This window comes from Ornithodoros turicata, chromosome 4, assembly GCF_037126465.1.
Source record: "Ornithodoros turicata isolate Travis chromosome 4, ASM3712646v1, whole genome shotgun sequence".
NCBI lineage: Eukaryota > Metazoa > Arthropoda > Arachnida > Ixodida > Argasidae > Ornithodoros > Ornithodoros turicata.
Window position 1 is genome coordinate 41,819,865 of NC_088204.1, and position 9,587 is coordinate 41,829,451.

The 9,587-nt window shown below is 47.0% G+C and overlaps 1 non-coding gene across 1 annotated transcript; it reads right to left on the reverse strand.

The window, feature by feature from the left end:
• Positions 1-7,599: 7,599 nt before the first annotated feature.
• On the reverse strand, positions 7,600-7,672 carry Trnak-cuu (transfer RNA lysine (anticodon CUU)). The gene has a single exon. It is a non-coding gene; the product is annotated as a tRNA-Lys (tRNA).
• Positions 7,673-9,587: the final 1,915 nt, after the last annotated feature.

Below are 9,587 nucleotides of genomic sequence, written 5' to 3' on the forward strand. Positions count from 1 at the left end.
GTCTGCAGCGCAGCCGTAATCTCAGCGGAGACCGAAACACGTCTACTAAACCAGCAAGTGCTGCCCCTAACAGCGCCCTCTGCACCTGCTGCCAGCTCTGTTTCAGCGTAAAGCATGCGGTGCTTCTTCCGCAACATGGTAGCCCATTTCTCCTTAGTACATCACATCGGCTCGGTGAGTCCTAACGCACGGCCGTCATCACATCTTTGGAAATCGTAAACAGTTTGCTATTATCATGACTTCGACACCAGCGATATGAGGGCACTCGTCCATGGTAAAGGGGTCTGGTGCTACTTTTTGCGAATTTTGCGACGTCCATTGTGCAATCCCTCCAAAGGTTAAAATGTTTTATTTTGTTATTATCATGACTTTGGCACCAGCGATATGAGGGAACTCGCCCATGTTAAAGGGGTCTGGTGCTACTTTTTGCGAATTTTGCGGCCTCCACTGTGCAATCCCTCCAAAGGTTAAATTTTTTTTGTTATTATCATGACTTCGGCACCAGCGACACGAGGGCACTCGTCCATGTTAAAGGGGTCTGGTGCCACTTTTTTCGAATTTTGCGGCCTCCACTGTGCAACCCCTCCAAAGGTTGAAATGTTTTTTTTTGTTATTATCATTACTTCGGCACCAGCGACATGAGGGCACTCGTCCATGTTAAAGGGGCCTGGTGCCACTTTTTTCGAATTTTGCGGCCTCCACTATGCAATCCCTGAAAGTTTATTTATTTTTTGTTATCAATCAATTCAATCATGTTTTATTTCATTCATTCAAACAAAGCATACAATTATCATAGAACTGAGCTTTGCAAATTTTGCGGCCTCCACTGCAGCAATTCCTGTGAAGTTTAGAGCGTTTTTTTCTTAACATTATGACATTGGCACCAGGATATGAGGGCACTAGTGCGTATTAAAGGGGTCTGGTGCTACCTTTTGAGAATTTTGCGGCCTCCACTGCTGCAATTCCTGTGAAGTTTAAAACCTATTTTCTTATCATTATGACATTGGCGTTGTGAAGGCATCGACTCATATTAAAGGGGGCCCGGTGCTGATTTTTCAGAATTTTTCGGCCTCCACTGCTGCAATCCATGTGAAGTTTAAAGCGTTTTTTTCTTGTCATTATGACATTGGCACAAGTGATATGGGGGCACTAGTACGTATTAAAAGGCGCTAGTGCTAACTTTTGCAAATTTTGCGGCATCCACTGGTGCAATCCCTGTGAAGTTTAAAGCATGTATTTGTGTAAGACAACAATAATCCAAAGATGAATACACGCAGTAAACCGTCATCTTCATGCTGCTCTGCGAGCCAACGGGAACCCGGAAATGGCAAGAACGAAACCACCCGCCATTCCTTGCTCAGGTCTGTCGAGCTTCGTGATAATAACGTGACAAACGAACGACAGCACACAAGCAAGTGATGTAGTGGGAAAATGTTCACTGCTTATCTGTTTAACAAATACATATGAGATACCCACATAGTACGCCGAATTTAGATAGCAAGTGATGAATTTAGGAAATGGAGCGCGTCAAGTTTAGCGGAATGAAGCAACCAACTAAAAGCAACGCCTTCCATGACCAACGTATGGCAGATCCCTTGTGGTCACGCTTTTTTGAGCGAGTCCGACCCCCCTGGTGGGGCCTGATGCTGTGTGTGTTGGAAATTACTGTCACTGCTTTGTCACACTTATCAGTGTACTCTTACATGTAAAACACCCTTTAGGGTGTAATCCGGGTGTAATTGGGGTGTAAGCTAATTTTTACTCCCAAGTTACACCAGCTCGAAGAAGCATCCTCGGATGAGGGGTGTTAAATGGGTGTAATAATAACTTAACACCTTATTTACAACATCCACTGAGCTTGGGTGTAAAAGGGGCGTAAAATGGGTGTAGCGGGCATAGAGCTTTGTACATGAACTGTATTTCTTTTGAAAGCACAATGATATGCTTCATGCTCCTTACAGATGCGTACAATGGGGTCTACACTCTAAATCCTGTGACGAACATGTGCCGGTTAAAAAAGTTCCTTCAGAAAGTACAGCTGGTACACAGCCATAATCGTCTGGAAACAGCCGTAACAGTTGTCAAATACAGTCGACCTGCGTTTATCCGGACTGTTTCGTTTCCTGTGAAAATGTCCGGATACCGGGGAAACCGTATACGTGAAACACGAAAATCCAGAGTTACCCTAAAAGGACATCTTTATTGATCATTACACAGAAAACTATCCATTGTCATCTGTTTCATTCTAATACGCGCATCCAGTTCTTGCAAACCTTTGCGAATGGCATTGACTTGCGAAATATTGTTCTGTTGCTCGAAAAATAATAGCGCTGTTCTCAGTGCTTTCATCATCAGATTCTTCTTGAACACTATCGGAAGCGACGATACTGACAATGTCGTCATCTATGATTGCAGCATAGGGGTCCTCATTGCGGGTGTGACGACACCGAACCCGGAGGAGGGACCGCACGAACAAAACCAAGGGTTCGCCTTTGAGTGAGAGACAACTCGAATATCAGGATGGTGAACAGCAATTTAATCACAACATCAACACTTCGGGGGGTACCCGAAATCCACCATTAAGAATAAATCGCTTAAGAATAAAACGTTCAAGAATAAACCGCTCAAAGAATACACTGTTAAAAATATATCTCCTAAAATAAACCGCTTAGAGATCACCGTTTAATAATCCACCATTAAAAATAAACTGTTTCAAAATCCCCTCACCATCTAGCACGGAGGTGGACTGATTGCAATTTGCGCCGGATTAGATCATGTTATGTTAGGTTAGTTTAGTTTGGTTTCGGTTAGTTTGGCATAGTTTAGGCTAGTTTGGTCCTGTGAGGTTAGTTTAATCCCCTTGCTTGCAGTTCACCTTGATTTGGGCCATACCACATGACTCTAGCAACTGTGGGGTGGATTTGGGGGATTCTGAAACGATATATTCTTAACCGTGGATTCCTTAGCGTTTCTATTTAAACGGGGATATTTCGGCGATTATTTTTGTGCGTTGATTTTTAAGCGGCATCTTTCCTTTGTTCCCTCAACGGGGAACGACGCTCGTAGGACCTCGTCCAGTGGAGCATCAAAATAACTTTCTCCTTTGTGGATAGCCATCCTAAAGGTCGCGGCTGTGATGATGACCTTCACTGCGTGTCGCCGGGGTTCCAAGGCTTGCTCAAGGCTCGTCCCATAGTCAGAATCCACGACGTCAGAAGGCCGCACAACACGCTCCAAACCAAGACACAGCAATAAAGAAAGGTCGCTAAACTATACATTGAGCTGACTGAAAACGTTTCATGCCCAAAATTGGCGGGCATGACACGGGCCTTCTCAGTCTGAAATGACCAGCCTGCTCAGTGGATTACTTTTGTGTAACGTGCAAAGTCGGAAAGGGAGAAAATTCTTCCTAGTAACGCTGTCTTTGTGTCAGTAAAAATATTCTTGTCCGAGTCCCGAAGCTAAAGTCTGGATAAATGAGGGCGAAATACAGGGAGACAAATCCGTCCCCAAGCTTTTTCTTCCGGATAGCGCAGGATCCGGATAAATGAAGTCCGGATAAACGCGGGTCGACTGTAGCAAGCACAACGATCCCTATCGCCAAATATGTGTCTCCTACTCGTGTGCTTGTTGAATAATGCATGTGCCGGCTGAATATGTGTGCCTTCACTGGAGCGTATTACGTTGCTCAGCACTCCGCCCGTGAGGGATGACGTGGCACCGCGTATTCTTTCCGCAGTGCATTCCTCGCTGCGTTCGTGCCTGTTGTGTGCGCTGCAACCTCGCCTTGACAACCTTGCTTTTTAAGTACAGGTTTAATGTTTGCTTAAGGTAAGTCAACCTAGCTGTGATGCAATGCACGATGCCTGCGTTTCACTTGTGTTTAACCATCGCAGTACATTCTGTTGCAGACGGTGGACGCATTGCAAATGGAGGCAGGAGAGGATCGGCTACATCAGTGAAGCGACGATGTACATTAGAAGCGAGGGTAATTGTATTCTTTCGTTATAGGTGAACGTTGGACTGAATCAACTGCAAGGACGTGAGTTACAAAAAGCTGTACTATTCTAGCATTCACTTTTGAACAATACCAGCGTGATATTCACTTCGGTTTCTTTACAGGTAGTTTCCTGTCTCAACGGTCACGCATACGCGTACAAAACTGCAACTGCTTCTCACATCGAAGCGTGTATGGTGCCACTTGCTTGGACAATTGTTCGTCGGCCATTTCGTTTGAGGAACTGTCGTGTTCGTCACTAAGGATGATCCTGGTTGAGCTTTGCAGTGCTAGCCTGGTGCATCGGAGGGATTATGTGTCCATGCAACGTGTGCTCCATATGTGTGTGTTGGGATTAGTGAACCGTGTACGCTTTCCATTCGGTCAACGATGATGTACTTGATGCAATTTAAAGGTATGTGCACGCCAATAAAATTTTGCACTAAGTTCAATGTCCTTGGTGCATTTTCTTTTTTTTCCTTTTTTCTTTTTTTGCGAAGCCTGGAAGTCATTTTCTGTTCGGGAACTCGAGAGGCATAATGTGTCTCGCGTAATATTGGGTACAAGTATTCCTTCATTACGTCCGGTACACTGTGGCTCCTGGCGTCAGCAGGGATGTCGTACCAGTAGTTTCAGGGGGCACAGGGCACCTGCAGCTTTTGCAGGCACATTTTTTGAGAAATGTGCCAGTTGATCAGGCGGCACCTATCCGTCACTGGGTTCAGAATGTACATTGTACTGTTTGCGACGTACTTGTCTGAAATTTGGGTTTCGGGCTTTCGCAGCGTTCTGCAGCCTCTGTGAAGAGTGGTTGCAAGTAATAAGCAACAGACAGGTCGGGAAAAATCTGCTACACCTGTTTATTACTCACTACCTGCAGCAGGCCGCAGAAAACAGCGAGACCATGAAACCCAAATGACAGACAAGTATGTCGCAAGCAGTACATGTCCAGCTCAATATGACTTTTTTTCAGGGCATTCAACAAAACTTGTGAAGCGAAAAAGCTGCTGCTCCTTGCTTGCTCTTTCGCTGCTCCTTGGGGGCACTTTAAGCCATAGATTGAGAAGTTACCCGTCAGAAAGAACTCGTTACAAGTTAAGTTACTGTGTGAAAAATGTAACTAAGTTAATAACGAAGTTCTTCAGCTTGAAATGTAACTCGCAGTTACTGAGTTACTTAAAAAAAGAACGAGATACTTCCAAGTTACTTCGGACACAAAATAGCATTACGCAGGCGCAGCGCGCGTGAGCAGCTGAGTTAGACCTTGAGTTGCCTGCGGAGGAGTGCAACACGCTTAGATCGTCTTCGTATATGTCCAACAATAGACATCTGCCTGTTTGTAAACAAATGACGTCGTAGTGTTCGACAGCGCCACAAATTTGTTAGAATTGAAATACACTCGCAGCTAGAGGTGAACAAGGTCACGCCCGAAAGCCACGTCTTGAGGGGATTACGATATTGTCCCTTAAAGGGACGCGACCCTCTGTTCTGCTTTTCTTTCGATGGGAGGCAGCGAACAAGTGCCCGTTCGTGGAACCCAGCCCTCTCCTTCCGATTTGTTTCGGTTTCAGTCTGTCTACCAATGTCATGATGACGTTTCTCTGGTAGAGGTCTATTCGAACGCTTTGCATCTTACTCCCTGTGGGCGTACAATGGTTCAGCTTCATTTCAATGGCAGCGGTTCTTACTTCCTGAATAAAATACTGTCATTGATTGAATATCACGTTTTATGGCAAAAAATGCCACGAAGGAACCGGAGAGAAAACAAGAAAATATGTGGACGCGAGTGAAAAGAGAGTTAAAAGTAACTTGGAACTTAACTTAAGTTACTTTGGCAAAGTTACCTGAAAAAGTTTTGACGAGTTCCTCTGAAAGTTACCACGGCGCAAAAGTACCGAGTTAAGTTACAAGTTACAAAAAAAAGAACTTAGTTACAGTAACGAGTTACTTGTAACGAGTTACCTCGAACTCTGCTTTAAGCTTTGGCACACTTTGATATACCTACGTCAGGAGTTTTAACGCAGTGTTGTCCAGCAAGACTTTACATCATTCTTGTTGAATGTTTCTTTTAAGACCCCAGAACTAAGGGAGACCGAGCTTTGTTATGCAATGCACAAAGCAGGTGCTTTGTATCCTTGCCAGCAAGAGTTTCATGCCATATATAGTTTTGGTGGTAATTACGGTTATAGTATTGACATGTGGCGTTTGTCTGGTTTGGCCTCATTAGCAATACAAAGGATTGTATTCTTTGGGTAACTGCAGTAGCAATTTAACCCGAAGCGTTATGAAATAAAGAAGCTGTATACTTAACCTACGTCTGGACTTTTCTTTTCAGGTGCATTTCTCAAATGCTGCAGTGGTTGTGCACTTGGCGCTCGTGAATTTTTTTTGTTTCCACAGCAATTAGCAGTGAGGGACTCCCCTGAATTATATATGCGTAATTCAACACCTCTTTTATTGGACTGCGTACATGTGCATGAATTCACAGTTTCTGGATGCTGGCATTTGTGAGAACTATAGCATCTTTCCCTCAAGTAACACATGTGTTACTTGACAGATAAGCAACACGTTTTTGAAAGGGTGTAATGTTACCAGGGGTGTTAAATTACACCCTAAAGGGAGTGAGTTATAGCACTTTTGGATTACACCCTAAAGGGTGATTTTGAAGTAGCAAATTACGGCCCTTTTTGGAGGGTGTAGCCGGTGGAAAAGGGCGTTATAATACATCCTAAAGGGAGTGAGTTACCGCAGTTTGGGATTACACCCTTAATGCACCCTAAAGGGTGTAAAAAAATTAAGAGTGTGCTTTGTCATACGCGCCCTTCAACATGTGACGCTGATGAGGAATAGATGTGGCTAATGTTTAGCCGATTGCCTGTTCAGAGCGATTTCAAGTAGATACCATGGGAAGTTTCAAGGATTTTTAAGGGGCCCATAAGTTGTGTGGCACGACAGTTTTAAATGCGAGAGCATTTCTTTAACGCATTTTTGAGCCCTCGGATGTTTAGCGTCAGTTGAGAGGGACACTTTGACTGTCGCTATGCGTTTATCTCACTCGTTTCTCTCCACGAAGTTTCTTTATTGTGCGCCTCGGCTAATAAAAACCTTTCGGCGGGCGGGGATTTAGCAGATTGGGAGGTCTTTATGAAATCTGTTTCTAAAACATGATAAGCCCTTATTTCTTTGAAGTGTCTGGCATCATGTTATGGACAATTGCTTTTACAACTTCCTTTATTGTATCGTTTCCGCAAAGCGCCTGCGACCTGCTGAAACTCCCTAGCCACTGCGTGACTTCGTTATGTCGCCAATACCGTGTGGGAGCTAATCAGCCACGCGAACTTCAGTGAGCAACCGGCCTGACACGTGCAAAACACGTAACTTGTCTGATGGCGCTACAGTCGGGGCAAGCTCCTCAAAAAGGACGATCATTCTGGAAAGCGGGGTCACTTCTGACTTGTACGCAATCAAGAGATCGGCGGAGTTGCTTGTTACTGAAGGTTGTTGTTGTTTGCCGTTGTTCATTTGACTGTGCTGCGTTTTCCTTGGTCGCTGAACGGACGGGCCGACGCCCCGAGAGTGGGAACCTTGGTTCCCACAATTGGCGCCCAACGTGGGGCACGAACCCACGACCCCGAGATTAAGAGTCTCGTGCTCTACCGACTGAGCTAGCCGGGCCTGGCCGGGCCTGGCAGATAGTTGCTTGTGATGTGACGGGACCATTTCCCCGTAGTCCTAGAGGTAACCGGTATTTGTTTGTGGTTACTGATCATTTCAGGAAATGGGTTGAGCTGTTTCCTCTCAGGACGCTGACTTCCCAGAGAGTGTGGGAAAGACTACTCGACACCTTTTGCCGGTTCGGGTTTCCTGCTCAGCTCACCACAGATAACGCTACCTACTTTACAAGTAAGGTGTTCTCAGATTCTTGCGCTGTCTTAGGCATTCAGCACAAGAAGACTTCCCCATATCACCCTCAGGCTAAGATTACCGAACGTGTTAATCGGAACCTGAAAATGATGTTGGTTGCTTTTACTAGTCAGCACCATCGTGATTGGGATCTTCGCCTGGCTGAACTGGCGTTCGCTACACGGACAACAGTAAACAGATCAACAGGCTTCACCCTGGCGTTCCTGAACTTGGGACGAGAGGCACCTTTTCCAGTGGAAAATGCACTGGGCCTCCAGGATGGCAGTACTCGGCCTCCTTATTCAGGGTTTGCTGAGAACCTCCGGAGTCGACTGGACGATGCAGCTCGGACGGCTTGGGAGAACCTGGACGTCGCACGATTGGACCAGGCTCGCCAGTACAACCGAGGTCGACGGAACCTCACCTACAGCGTCGGTGACCTCGTCCTTCGACGGACCCACCCGCTAAGTGATGCCGCACGCGGCTTTGCAGCTTCGCTTGCAGATAGGTGGGATGGCCCCTTCGAGGTAAGTGCGTGCTCCTCCGGCCCCACTTACAGGCTTCGTCGCTGTGACACGGGCGAAGCAACTGGGCCAGTACACATCTCGGACCTGAAACCTTACCACCTCCCAGACCCCGAGAGCAGAGACTCTGACCTTCCGCCTCCTCAATACCTGGACCAGGATCCCGCTACCGGACCAACTTCCAGTCGCTACAACTTGCGTCCCCGCAGGCGGCGCACGTAGTAGCCACTATCTCGGTCACTAGGACCTAGTGCTCACGATTTATGTGATATTAGTGTGATTTCTGTTTCACAGTTTTCCACAAAGCCATTTTAGGGGAGAGCCCTTTCGAGCTCTCACGATGTGGAGATAACCTCTCACCGTATTCCCTTTTTCTCCTCTCGGCAGATACCATGCCACGACCCTCCCGGCAGAGATCCGACCGTCCTTACCGCCTGGAACCAACCCGGAACCAGTCGACGCCTAGAGCTCCTCCAGGACCCTCTCAACGCTCTGCGGCAACGTGGACCGTGGTCCATGAGCAACGTCCCTTAGGATGGGCATCACATGCCAGGTGGGCCACCCAGGCTCGGCCCCTCAGAGGCGCTCCCTCCTCGAGGATTCCTCTTCCATTCAGAGGCCTCACATTGTCTGATCGACATCCCGCGGATCCACCTATACCCCTGACGCCCGAGGAGCAACGGATCCTTTGTCCTCAGTGTGGGGTGCCGGAAATACACAGGACCACTCAACGGGGAGCCCTGCACCGCTCCCGGATTGAGTCAGCCCGCTCTCCAGAGATCGCCTTATCGACAGCGCTAGATACGGTGAGGCGTCTACGTCTAGATCTCCTTCGGCAAGACCCCCCGCGCATCCCGCGGACCACCTGCGGACGATGTTATCATCGAGATGCCGGACATTTCGGATGAGGACTTATGAGAAACGTCGTGGTGCAAGGTGTTGAGGTGGGGGGAGTGTGGGAGCTTATCAGCCACGTGAACTTCAGTGAGCAACCGGCCTAACACGTGCAAAACACGTAACTTGTCTGATGGCGCTACAGTCGGGGCAAGCTCCTCAAAAAGGACGATCATTCTGGAAAGCGGGGTCACTTCTGGCTTGTACGCGATCAAGAGATCGGCGGAGTTGCTTGTTACTGAAGGTAATAAACCTTTCTGTTCTGTTGT